Raw genomic sequence first — 13,975 nt, 5'->3', positions numbered from 1 at the left:
ACCTCTCTTTCAGCAATGTCCTATCTTTCAAGAACATCTTTTTTAGTTTCCTGAAGGTGTGAAATTCCCTACATCCAAAACTGCTTGGGAGGTGAAGTCATCCTTTTCACCACTTATTTCTCCTCTTGTTTATGTTCATTATAGGCACTTTATAAATAAAATTGATGTTGCTGCTGCTGCTGATGATGATGATTTTCAAGGGGGGGGAAGCACTTTCACTGTGGGCTTTCTAGATATCCATATCTTTTTCTTTTTTCCCCTTTGAGAGTGCTTTGTCTTTTCGCTCATGCAGTGACACAACAGCCCTATTCAGAAATTTTGAACACTCATACACGTGTACAGTGTATATAGGTACAGATCTGTACACAAGTTACAGTTATTCACACATCATGTTGAACACAGTTGCAACAGTACTGTGCATGCTTTTGAAGGAACCTGTACCCCGGTTCACTTTTAAAATGAAAGCAGGTACAGTCATTAACACGAAAACGGAGATGGAGTTCCAGTGCAGCGACCTTTTGCACCAACTATCCTAATGACCACTAGGGGCAGAGGTAGCTAGTGAGGGCCTCATTACCTGTCCCTGCTTGCCTCTGCTCTACGACCTCTGCTTTGACTCCTCAGGTACTTCCTGTAGTGACTCAATCCTCTTCCTTTCCTCCTAGAGAGAAGATGGAAACATCTTTCACTCTCTCCCTACCTATTCATTGAGAAGACTCTCATGATCCACCAAAAGCGGGCTAAGGGCACCTAGCCCACTTTCGGAGGATCGTGTGCTGCCATGGGAGCCACGCGGCTCCCAGCAGCAAACTCTCCTAATTCCCCTTCCCTTTAGACGAGGCTATTGGAGCGAGTACTCCACTAACCCCATCTACTTGGTCGTGTATTGCTGCAGCGCAGCAACGCATGGGGAGACCCCCGCCAGGAGGCTGGAACAAGCCTCCCGGCCCTGGGGGTCTCTCCAGGATGCCCTGCGCACTTGTGCGGGGCATCCTGGAACTTCCGGGGGCCATGCAGCCCCCAATCCCTGCAGCCCCCGCTGGCTCTGTGACAGAGCTGGCTGTCTTGTGGGCAGCCAATCCGGCCACCCAGGGCTGCAGGAATGATAGTCTGCAGGGAGAGCGGCCTAAGTAAGCCTGCTCTCCCCACAAACCCCATTCAAGCAAGTCTCACTGATTGCGAGACTCGCCTCATTATGTAGCTGATAGATAGGATAGGTCTTTCCTATCTCAAATGTACGTCCCCAATAAATCAATTTAGTTTTGACTCTACAGTGACCTCCATGCGTGTTACTTAAATCGCTGCAACAACTAAACTCTGCACTCAGTATCAGGAGTGGTAACTTCCTTGGTGCTTTGCTAAATAATCACAAACCCCAATAAAAACATGTATACAAACGCCTGTACACTCAAACAATATAATGTCTAAATAGGGGTAAATTATGCTGCTGTTGTCTCTTTCTCAGAGATTGACCACAAGAATTTACAAAAGACTCTAGGTGCCTGCAGTGTACTGGGAAATGGATATTAAAACAGGTTACCACTCTTGTAGGTCCCCAACATCACAATTTATTAGACAATATTGTGTTGTTATGGGAGCATTACAGGTATAGAATGCATGCAAGTAGGAATGTCACGTTTTAATTGGATCAATCTTCCTGTTAGTTTACTTTACACAGAACTCAATTAGCTAAGCCTATTCTGTAGGGATTGCCTGGACAGGTCTAGCTCAGTCTGCAACCAATAAGATATTGGGAGTGGGTTTCTCTGTTTCCTGTTTTGCTCTCTACCGACGGAGAAAAACATAAATGGTCTCCTAGAAAGGGACTTTGCATTCAATCCTTAAACTCATTCTCTGCTGAAAACAATGGTCTTTTTACCAATCTGAACATCAAACTATTTCATCCAGTATTATTCAGATGAGATAACATGCATTCAAATTCAATCCTTGAACCTATTGCTGAAAACAATTGCCTTTTTACCAAATGGGTTTAATGACCAATCCTCTACTGCCTAGATATGTTCTTATACAAGATGTGGTGACAGCCAACAGCCTGGAAGGCTTTAAGAGGGGTTTGGATAACTTCATGGAGGTGAGGTCTATCAATGGCTACTAGTCTGAGGGCTATAGGCAACCTCCAGCCTCAAGGCAGGATGCCTCTGAGTACCAGTTGCAGGGGAGTAATAGCAAGAGAGAGTGCATGCCCTCAACTCCTGCCTGTAGGCTTCCAGTGGCATCGGGTGGGCCACTGTGTGAAACAGAAAGTTGGACTAGATGGGCCTTGGGCTTGATCCAGCAGGGCTGTTCTTATGTTCTTATATACATCTCAGGTGGTATATAAATATAATAGATAGATAAATCTGAATGAACTTACCAACGAACTCTGAGGAAACAGCATCTAATTTAAATGGAGCCATGACTGATGACTATCCAGGAGAATTCTCTTTCTGGGTAGGGAACAAAATGAGTACCCCCCGATCATATTGCGGTCTCCTGAAACATACTAAGCTTCTTAGATCAATTTAAAATCGATATCCAGCCTGATAGTGACCATCTCCCAGTGGTCCTTTCTATTAGACCTTTTGATAGACACTCATTTACAGAGCCAACCATATACCTTGAGTTAACAGCTGAAACTGGCCCCTTTTACATAAGGTGGTCTAATCAGCTAGCAGATTACTCTGCAACTGTCTTAAAATCTGACAATTGCCTTCAAATTCGTGCCTAATTTTAAATGTTCCGGAGAGCAATAATTCAGGGCATTACAGTAACCTGAGGCCCTCCGACCTGTTCATTCAAAGAAACCCTCTTCTCAAGTCTCTCACCCCCACCACTGGTTCGACCAGAAATGTCATAACACTAAACAATTACTTGTTACAGCATATGCTAACTATAGAGAGAACGCCTCATTAGCTCCCTCTCAGTACCTTTTACATTTGAAAAAACAATATAAATTGCTTTTGAAATCCAAAAAGAGCAATGCTCAGAGATCTGCCAGTCTAAAATATTCCACTCTTTTCTGGCACTATGTTGCCCAGAATTCTTACCCTAACCAAAGCCCATCACGACTGGATTGCCTCATTCTAGCCACAACATGGGAAAATTACTTCCATATGCTTTATGCTAAGGAAGAAGACCAATATTTTGATTTGGAGTTAACATTCTCCCTTCTAGAATGGCCCCTGGTAACATGCATTGAGGTTTCTAATCTAATCATGTCACTTTAGGCTGGGAAGGTCCCTGGAAATGATTTTGTACCTCCAGAGCTCATCTCATAAAGAAAAACCTTGAATGGTGGGCTCCAGTTTTAGCTTCGCTGTTCACTTCTATATACCGTATCGATCGTATACCCAAAGACTGGAGCACAGCCATCATAATCCTGATCTATAAGAAGGGCAAGAGGGATTTTCCTAGAAATTATCACCCCATAAGTCTCCTGAGCATCTATATATATATTTCTCCTGGGTGTGCCCAGGAGAAATGCGTCCCGGCAGCCCAGCTGATTGGCTGGGCTGCGGGGGCGCCTGATTGGTCCTGGCGGCACACCCAGGAGAACCAGCAGGCCAGGAGTGTGGGCGGCCATGGTGGCCGCGGAGCCGAGGCAGCGGGCCCGGCCGGGTGAGGCGGCGGCGGGCCTGGGCGGAGCCAAGCCGGCGGCTGGCGGGCCCGGCCCGGCCGCGGAGGCCCGGCTGTAGAGGCAAGGCAGCGGGCCATGCGGCAGCGGCGGGCCCAGCCCGGCCGCGGGGAGGCCAGAGGCGGCGGCGGCGGGCCCTGCCGCGGGGAGGCCAGAGGCGGCGGGCCCACTTGAGGCACAGATGCTCTGTGCCCGGGCCCACTAGTTATAAGTAAGACGCATTATTTATTATTATTTACATATCCCACTCTTCCTCCAAGGAGCCCAGAGCGGTGTACTATATACTTAAGAATCTCCTCACAACTACCCTGTGAAGTAGGTTAGGCTGAGAGAGAAGTGACTGGCCCAGAGTCACCCAGCAAGTATCATGGCTGAATGGGGATTTGAACTCCGGTACCCCGGGTCCTAGTCCAGCACTCTAACCACTACACCACGCTGGCAAGACACCTACAGTATATGGGAAGTTGCTAGACTGGTTTGATTCTGAAGATATCCTTGCACTGGAGAAGGCAGGTTTCAGAGCTGGCCACTCTCCCATAGCTCAGGCTTTAATACTAGAATATTTGGCAGAAAAATACACCTCAAGAGCTAAGACAGCCCTTTATGCAGCATTTGTTGATTTCAAATTCTTTTGATCTTATATCAAGGGAAATGTTATGGCGTATATTGAAAACCTCCACAGTTGACCACCATCTATTTCTTTTCATATATAGTCTGTACCAGAATACCTGTCTTAAAGTAAGGTGTACCTGAGCAGGCCATTTCTCCACGGCAATTTTTAACATATAGAGGTGTTAAACAAGGTTGTATTTCAGCACCACTCTTGTTTAATCTTTATATAAATTCCCTAGTTGCCTTTTTAGCTAGCTCTGATTTTCATCCTCCAAAGGCCTCTAAACCAGTATCACTACTACTTTAGGCAGACAATGCCGTAATCCTATCCCAAACACAAACTGGCCTGAGAAGGGCATTTAATTCCCTCCCTTGCTCATTACTGCAAGGAGCATGCCCTTCGAATTAACTATACCGAAATTAAAATCATAAGGATCGCAAAACACCCAAGGACACTGGCTTGGTCTATCGATGGATGCAGGATTGAGCAAGTCAGCTGTTACATGTACTTAGGTATAGTTTTTCAATTTTCTGGCAGCCATAAGGCCCACTCTGAATATCTGCTACAAAATACACGTAGATCCATATCAGCCATTTTGGATTTTTTCTACTCTGGAGGGGCCTGTTTTATTCCTGCTGTAATAAGGTTGTTTGAATCCAGAGCCCTGGCTCAATTGTTATACGGTGCCAAACTTGGACCATATTCCAGTTTTGCAGTATTAGAAGCAGTACAATCCAAACTCCTTAGGAAGTTATTCCAAATGGTATCTCCAGTGCTGTTTTTCAGTTGGAGGCTGGTCTCCCCAAGGTAGAATCCAAGATCTGGCTTCCTATATTTAAGTTTTGGCTTAAGCTAAACTTTTATCCATTGGGGTTGACTCTGTTGATGCTGGTGGACGAATTCGCTTCCAAATGGGAATGCTTACTTAAGCAGAAGCTGCTCACTTATGGCCTATAACTACAAGCATTAATAGCGATGGGCTTTGACCATGCCAGGTTGGTGCTTACACAGAGTCTCAGATGTAGAATGGCAGACAGACCAAAGTTTCATTCCAAGGGGAGCAGTGTTGGGAAATCAAATCTTAAATACATGCCTTGCTAGATATCTTAACTAGATTATATTGGCTAAGTATTGCAGGGTGTTTACCCAAGCATGGTTCAACATTCTGAAGGGCTTGAAGGCAGATTCAACAGAGTCCCATTTGCAGAGCGACTTTGTCCCTGCGATTCAGGAGCCATAAAATCAACAGTGCATGTACTATTATACTGTAACTTTTATAGGGACATTAGTAGTCTGTACATTACTCCATATTTACTAAATGATCTGGGCTGTTCTGATGATTCTTACATATGTTATCTTTTAGCAGACCATAATGATAAGATATCTTATGGAGTTGCCAGGTTCTGCCTAATTGCCAGAAGAATTTGTAAGACCATGCTATGTAGCTGAATAATCAAGTATTACTATCTACTGAAGATAGCTGTTATAAACTGAGTTGTTGTTTGTTTGTTTTTTCAAATGTTTAAGTGTTTTTAGGAATTTTATGTATCTTTCTTCTGTTTTTGCTGGTCAGTGACCAAAAATAAATTATTAATACTACTATGATTTAATCCGAGTTAATGTTAAATAATAATAATAATAATAATAATAACTAGCCGACTCGCACAGAACATCTGTGCACTCTTTGGGGCCGGCTGTTCCCCCCTCCCTCCTGCCCCACTCTCTTGTCCTTCCATCCCCTACTGCCCAACTCTCTCTTGCCCTCCCTCCCTCCCCCCCTCCCACCCAACTCTTTCTTGCCCTCCCTCCCCCCTGCCCAACTCCACGGCTGGACCCGCCACCACTGCCTGGCCTCCGCGGCTGGGCCCGCCACTGCCTGGCCACTGTGGCCAGGCCCACCACTGCCACCTTGCCCGCCGCTGCTGCCTGGCCTCTCAGCCGGGCTGTCACTGCTGCTGCGGCGGTGACCAATTCTCCTGGGTGCACCACAGCAATCAGGTGCCTCTGCCACCCAGCCAATCAGCTGGGCACCGGGACGCACATTCCAAGGCTCACCCAGGAGAATTAAATATATAGATGATGATGATGATGATGATGATGATGATGATGATGATAAAACCATTGACAATAAAATTCAGCCATCCCAAGTCCTTGGGAAGGAATCGATGTCTGGATAAAACAAACCAGTCAATAACACCTGTCTGACTGTGTAAATAATAATAATAATAATAATAATAATAATAATAATAATAATAATAATTATTATTATTATTATTATTATTATTATTATTAATAAATCAATTCATCTTATTGGACATTATCTCATTTGAGAAATACTGCATGAAATAATCTGATATTCAGAACAAATATTAGTGCCAAGTATAGGAGTTTGCATGAGAACTTCCTTGAAGGTTAATGAGTTATGCTGATCTGTCTCTTATTTGTATGTTATATATTTTAAACCCTAGCTATTGAATTTACTGCATTGTAACTCCTGCATTTCTTTTAAAAAAATCACTGTTTACATAACAATCAATATGAAGTATGTTCTGTGTTTAAGCTGAAGAGTGCTACCGGTTCAAGAATGCATACTGTGTTGAATTGCTTTTCTATCTGAATTCTGATCTGTAAGGAAAAGGCAGAAACTCCAGTGGAATTTTTAGCAAGAGATTGGGACTAGGGATTGGGATGGATCTGGGTTACTGGATATCCTTTTCATTAAAAAGAACATTAAAAGTCTTTGTGAGCCAGGAATTCTTGGACACAATGACTGGCTTTGGTTGGAGGGGAAATGTGATCCAGTCTTGCAGCTCAGCTCCAAGACTAGTACTATGTTGTCAGCCTGGCCTGGCATCATACATGCCAGTGTACATGCCCCTGGGAAAGTGTTTACATCAAAAGCCTTCATGATTTAATGGCTTGCTTAAGATCCACAATGCATATTTTATGGACATATAGCCGAACAGTGGACAGTGAACAGTGGACAGTTTGGTACACACTGAGTACTAAAATAATTCCATGGGTTATGGCAGAGCACAGACAGCAACATGCAGTGGAAAATGTGGGGATGTAAAATGTACCTGGTATAGTTGACTTCCAAGGGTCTTTCCAATCTGCTTTGGACAATTGTTATTCATTTGTTTCAGAGGTGTCCAAATGTCTTCCTTTAAGACAATACTTCTGTTATAAAGATATCATGTTTTTTCAATACTCTGCAATTTTTCAATTTTCTTGGGCAGAAATCTTCTGTTGTGGGAGTCTGGTGGCACAAGCAGCCTGCTACTGCTCCAGAATCTACCTGGCTGTGTACCAAACGCTTTCCCTTCTAGACAGAATCATGGTGAGCCCCAAACTGGAACACTGGACTACAGGGCCTAGAATTGTTAATAATAATTTTAAAAAACTTCATTTGTTAGCTGTCGCTTAGCAAATTGTTCTCAGGGCAGCTCACAACAACACAAGAGTAAAAACATCCAATTAAAACACATAACACAAAACAAATAAATTAAAATAGAAAATACTTAAACCAATGCAAAACATTTTAAAACTTTTTTAAAAAATCAATTTTAAAAAGCCTGAGTGAACAGAAAGATCTTCACCTGGCGCTTTAAAGAACAAAGTGTCCTTTGCATGGGGAGGCTTTCATTAGACTGCCTTGGACACTTCGAAACCAGAGTCCTTGGATCACACTCTGTAGGGGCTTGCCATGGGAGAATACCTTTGACATTCTGCCTGAGACCCCCTGGAGCCCAGAGCAGAACCCTGGAGAGACCATGAGGCTGGATCATTCCCTACATGGGCTTGTCACAGGCTAACCACTGCACCTGGCTGCCAGGGAATCCCAGTGCTCTCCTTTGCTAGCTATGGGAACATGTAGCACCGCAGACCTTGGTGCCATGATGGCAGCCTGCTGCCTCTCCTTGCCCTCACATTAGCAACACCTTTGTGGGGAAATCTTCTCCTTGGGGGAACTTTCCTTGTGGGAAGCCTCTGCCTGTCTGTGTGCCTCCTCTCCCTGCCCCTACCTCCTGCCCATATTCTAATGACCACCGCTACTGTTTCTTTATATTTAAAGAAATATAACTGGACAAAGAGGCACCTTTTAACGTGGTGATTCTCTTTATTTAGCAGGGGGAGAGTAACTGGCCCTTTCCACCCCCAGCACAGTATCTCCAGTTGCTGGTGTCTGTCTCATGTTTCTTTTTAGATTGTGAGCCCTTTGTGGACAGGGAGCCATCTTATTTATTTATTTATTTCTCTATGTAAACTGCCCTGAGCCATTTTTGGAAGGGCGGTATAGAAATCTGCCATTGTTGTTGTTGTTGTTGTTGTTGTTATTATATCCCACCCTTCATCCTATGACTCCAGGGTGGTTAACAAGAAGATAAAAATAATTCATTGAAAACATAAAACAGCACAGCTAAAAGTTTACAAAGAGCAAAGGACAGCTCATTGGCCAAAAGCCTGGATACTAGGGCTATTAGAGCCTTCACTCCCCCTCCCTTCTCATCTCTCCCTGTGTATCTGCAACAATGTCAAGGCTGCAAAATAACACATTTTGCATTGTTTCTCTGCTTTATCAGTATCAGTTCTTTATTTTTCTCTGGGTCTGATGCTCCTCCGGGGTACCCTAATATTGGTACTTACTGGTGTCCAGACTGCAGTCTATTTATTACGCACACTTGCAAGGTCTATTTTGAGCTAAATTTCCCCAAGAACATAGATACCTAAGGTATCAAAGAGCATAGATACACACAAGGGTAGTGCACACATGTGAGCAAGTGTGGTCACACTGAACTGGGATGTTGAACTGGGATGTTGCAAATACAAACATGTTGAAGCAATCTTCGACTAATTGGCTGACATTCTGATTAAATTACTCAACCAAAGTTCCTTTGAAATTAATAGGACAAGTTACTCATGCACAAGTCCAAGGTTAATCATACAACATATCTGCAATTGCTTTTGTAATAATCTTAATGCAATTGTTTTTGTAATATTTTGTAATTATTTTTTAAATGGTGATCAATGGTATCAGGGAAATCTGTCCTGAAAAGAAAACATATTGTGGGAAATTGAATATGGTGGGGCAGCTGCAGAGAAGGGTTAAGAATCTCACACTCACTTTGATATTAAATCTACCTGCAAAAATCTTCCTCGACTTTCTCAGTACAGTTTCTCACTCTTCAGACACATTTGTCATTCTCAGTCGGCTCTTGAGTATTTGTGAGAAATTACCTCATCAGCTGAAGAGAGCACTTTTTTCAGCACAGAAATGTCTTTGTCTGGGAGATGGAGCAGAGATCTCCCAGTAAATGGTTGTCATGTCTGCCAAATTAGCAACAACACAGATTTCAGAAAAGAGCCCCACCCAAGGCAGATAAGAATGCAGCTATGAAGCTTCATTACATGAGCTTCCAAGGAAGAAGTCCGTACATCCACATTCTAGATGTAAAGTGGGAGCTTCTTGAACAGCTTTTTAAGTGGCCAAAAAGGCGGGGGGGGGGGCTATATTGGTTTGTGGGCTATTAACTGTTTTTAAAAAAGGAAATACTGGAAACCTGTGATTCTTAAGTGGTGTGCAGATTATTGTTTTTGTGGAACAATAGGAATGACTTCCCCCTTATCAGTGCTGTAATTCTAGCCTGTCTGCTGAGTTTCCTAACTGAAGCCATTACCCTGTTTCACTCAGCTTAATGAAATGATGAGATTGACTAGACCAGTCAAGATCATAAGCAAGATCATGAGCAGCTTTCCCCCTCTTTTAAAAGAGCCACATGTGCTTAACAACAACAACCATTACTGTGTCCTGGATCACACAATCATTCAAATCTAGGTTTAAACTGTGTTACCAACATTAGTGTGATTGTATGAACCCATGCCAAGGCAGGAATCTCAGATTCATCTCAGGCCACAAACCACCTTGGCGTGGGTCTACACAATCATGTGAATGTTGGTAACCCACATTAAAACTAGATTGGTGTGAACCAGGCCATAGCTTCAAAAAAAGAAGAAGCTTCAAGCATTGTTGGGGGTGTGAGTATGCTACTCACCATGGTCACTGTCCATTAGATACCCACAACAGTCACACCAAAATATATACATGTCTTTTGAAGCACTATTGGATATAATTCCTGGCCTTTGTTTTAACTTTTCTAGCTTGAAACAAGAAAATGCTTGAAATACTTGGTCTGAGACTACAGCCATATTCAGACATTATGAGTGTACAGATTTCTGTACACTTATACGTGTTTTTGTGTGTTCATGTTAAAAGTGAACCTGGGTACAGGTCCCGCAAATGTAAGGCATAGGTATGAAGTGTACTACTGTACTTGTGTTCAACATAATGAGTGTTTGCATGCAATTGGAAGGGGGTGGTTTGGGACTTGGAAGAGCCCTTACCCCATACAGCACTGATGAGCAGAGCCTCCACTGGGCTCTGCAGCCCCGTTCCCAGATAGGCACCACAGCTATGAGCCCAGAGCCAAGAAGGTCTCAAAGAATTAGGAGAACCTTCTCACAATGCACTGCATAGCCAGGAGGTGGGAAACCCCATGACATCAGCAGCCATGCTCTGATTGGCCATGAGGGGAAAGGAGGTGAGGAAACCCCCCATACAAGCTACTACAAGTCAATGCTCATAGAGAGGACTGTGCTGAATGCATATTGATCACAGTCCATCCAGCTGCAGCACTCTAAAAAAACATGGTGGCTGGCTCCTTGGACCTGCATAGTGGAAAGCAGACACATGGGCCACATTCACATGTAACACAAAACTGGAGGTCCCTTAATCCTTTAACTTCCAGTTTGGGGAGCTGTACGTCTGAATGCGGGCAACTGAAGTTAAGCAGGGAAATGGGCCCGCAGTTTCCCTCCCCGAATTCCAATCCAGTGTCAGTGCCCAGTGCCAGCGTTACATCCAAACACTGGCACCATAGTGTCCCCCTCACACAACTGGAGTTCAGGAAGGAAGTTCCTCCCTCGCTCTGGCTACTATTGGCTGCCAGGGCTGTTCTACATTAAACAAGGAAGCCCCAGCAGCCAGCTCCCCCGCCTCTCTGTAGTCAGCATGACTGCAGTTAGATCACCCTACATTTTGTCCAAATGCAGACGGGAGAGCGAGGAGAGGAGGGCATGGGAACATGAGTCCATTGGACCTGCGGTTCAGCCTTAAGTCTGAAGGTGGCCAAAATCAACAAAACCAATCAACAAAATCAACAAAACTGGGAGCCCTGCTCTGCACTAACCTGGGTTAAGACCCAGGGTTAAAAGCAGGGTTACCCCAGTTTGGACTACCAGGGCCTGGGGTTTTGGCCCAAGTTCGCATGAGCATGCAAGCTTGGGTTAGAGGTAGATAACCCAGGTTTAGATGCTTGTGTGTGAAGGCTTTATATGTGGATAACTGGACCTGTGTACACTTATACAAGTGTTCAACATAATGTCTATATAAAGCTAACATGAGGACATAAATATGTGTGCGCTACAGGCAATGATACTCTACAGTACTACTTCCAAGCCTCTGAAAATGTAACTTCTGTACACACTTTTAAAGGAAATCACACATTGGCCCAGAGAAGAAGGATTTTCATGGATTACTTTTGCAATTCGTACATCAAATAAGAAAGCACTTAAGCATGTGGAGAGTTCTGCTCACTGCTGACGAAACCTTTCAAGTGTGGGTGGGGGAAATGACAAAGGTAAAAAGATGTAAAGCACCACTCATGAACAAGAGTGCTCAGAGGGAAAAATAGCTCCTTAAAATACTAGTCCATTCATTTTGAAGTAACCTGTGGGTGTTCTTCAAACAGTCAGACTTGATGACTTACTTATGACTGATTTGGAAAGAACTTCTGCAGTGCACATAACACTTCAAAATCTTTTGGTTTTTTGGAAAGATATTCACATTCTAATGCATGACATACTACAAGCTTTAGTCACTTGTTTCCTGTTCCTGTCTGTTATGCAAAACAGAATAACATATGTTACTCTTTGCCACTTTTGTGCAAGTTGCCCACTCTTAGCAGCAATATGCAAAGTAAGGCTGCTGCTTTTGTCTGAGGGCTAACATTTCACTGGCCACTCCTCTCACAGGGCTCATACACACCAGGAATTGACAGCAAGTGGATGCCTGGTGATCACAGCTGCAGCAAGTTCCGTGATCACCAACATTCCAAAGCATACTGAATGGATCATGAAAGTTGCCGTAAATGAAATTCCTGAATTCCAGCTTCATGGACATAGATCTCTGCGGGATCTGGATGATTAGTAAGGTTTTTTAAAAGGAGAATTTGGAACTGTCCAGTGGTATATGTCTGTAATTCATGCAGGCAGCGCACACCATTACAACACCTGTGTATATTCCTTTGTGCATACACATGCTTTGTTGATAAGTCACATTCCATGACATTTTTCATCAGAACGGAATTTGACAACATTAATGCAGAATAGTGTTATATCCAAGCTTCACATAAGATGCATCATGGAATCCTAAAAGACTTTATTTGGAGTGAGAGGATACTAGTTGCTAGGGAGCAAGAGCAGGAGAGGGGACATGCCTTCGTCTTCTGCTTAAGGACTTCCCTGCTGGTGAGCCACTATGGAAAATAGGATTCAGATTTAGATGGGCCTTGGGCCTGATCCAACAAGGCTCTTCCTATGGTGTTTTGGTTTTTGGTTTGTTTGTTTTAAAACTAAAACAAGAGGGGGGGGAAGCAGATGCACAAACATCACAGAAGGCCCGCAGGCCTCATCTCAGGCCTTTCTTAGTAGGCATGTGCACAAACCAAAGTTCATGCACCAGTCCGAATTTGACCCTTCACCTGTTCAAGGATCTGATGTAGTCTGCATACTAAGAAGTAGGTTCAAGCACCAATCTGAATTCAGTCCAATTTGTGCTTCTGTGAACCGGTTCATTCCCATTCGGCCCAAATACAAACCAGTCCAGGGGTTTGAGGGTTGTGCCAGGGGGGTGGCAAGCAGCACCTTTTAAAGTAAATAAGCAGGTCCTTATCTGTGTGCCTGCTACTCCAAGCAGCTTCCTGCTGCTGCAGCATTTCCCCTAGCATCTTGCGCAGAGCACTGGTCTGGTGCTGGCACACTGGTGCCACACACAGGCTGCTGGGAGGAGCACTACAGCAGCAGGAAGCTGCCTGGAGCTTGCAGAGCATGCAGGTAAGGACCTGCTTACCTACTTTTAAAGGCACTGCTAGCTGCCACCCCTGGCAGCACCCTCTAACCACCAAACTGGTTTGTGGTTGGGCCGTACCAGAACAAACCAGTTCATGGAACGATGAACTGGTCCAAATTCGGACCGTGCAGGAACCTTGGTTCATGCACATGCCTACTTCTTAGTATGCAGACTACAGCAGATCCTAGGCAGGTGGGGCCACATTCCTGAGTTTTGCTCAGTTCGGAAGGAGCTCTGGTAATGTCAAGAGCCACAGCAGGAGAACTTTGCTCCCAGGAACTTTGTAACAGGGGTTTGCAACAGATACCAAGGGAGTTCTAAACTTCTGCAGAAGTTTAGTGGGAGTTTGGTGGAGAAGTGTGCAGGGAGGCACACAAGCAGTCCCCCTTTATCACAAAAATAAAGGCCACGCTTTATTGCAAAGGAGACACCCAACACAAGGAGAAGGTATGACCCCACTTTTGTAATTTTCTTGGAGGATAGAGCTTAAAACCTTTAATTAACTGACAACTGCACCTAAGATGTAGCTTTCAAGTAAACA

At 44.1% G+C, this 13,975-nt stretch overlaps 1 long non-coding RNA gene across 2 annotated transcripts in view; it reads right to left on the bottom strand.

Moving 5' to 3' along the window:
* LOC128349082 (uncharacterized) overlaps positions 1–13,975 on the bottom strand; it is a 70,690-nt gene that overhangs the window by 39,879 nt on the left and 16,836 nt on the right. The window contains exons 3-5 of one of the 2 annotated variants that reach the window (XR_008318547.1): positions 9,390–9,575; positions 7,328–7,621; positions 2,375–2,447 (exon numbers count right to left, since the gene is read on the bottom strand). This is a non-coding gene — a long non-coding RNA (uncharacterized LOC128349082). The remainder of the gene's footprint in view (positions 1–2,374; positions 2,448–7,327; positions 7,622–9,389; positions 9,576–13,975) is intronic. The other variant, XR_008318546.1, reaches the window with a different exon arrangement.

Source organism: Hemicordylus capensis, chromosome 3, assembly GCF_027244095.1.
Source record: "Hemicordylus capensis ecotype Gifberg chromosome 3, rHemCap1.1.pri, whole genome shotgun sequence".
Lineage (NCBI taxonomy): Eukaryota > Metazoa > Chordata > Lepidosauria > Squamata > Cordylidae > Hemicordylus > Hemicordylus capensis.
The sequence above is the reverse complement of the archived record's forward strand: the minus strand, read 5'-3'. Positions and strand labels throughout refer to the sequence as shown.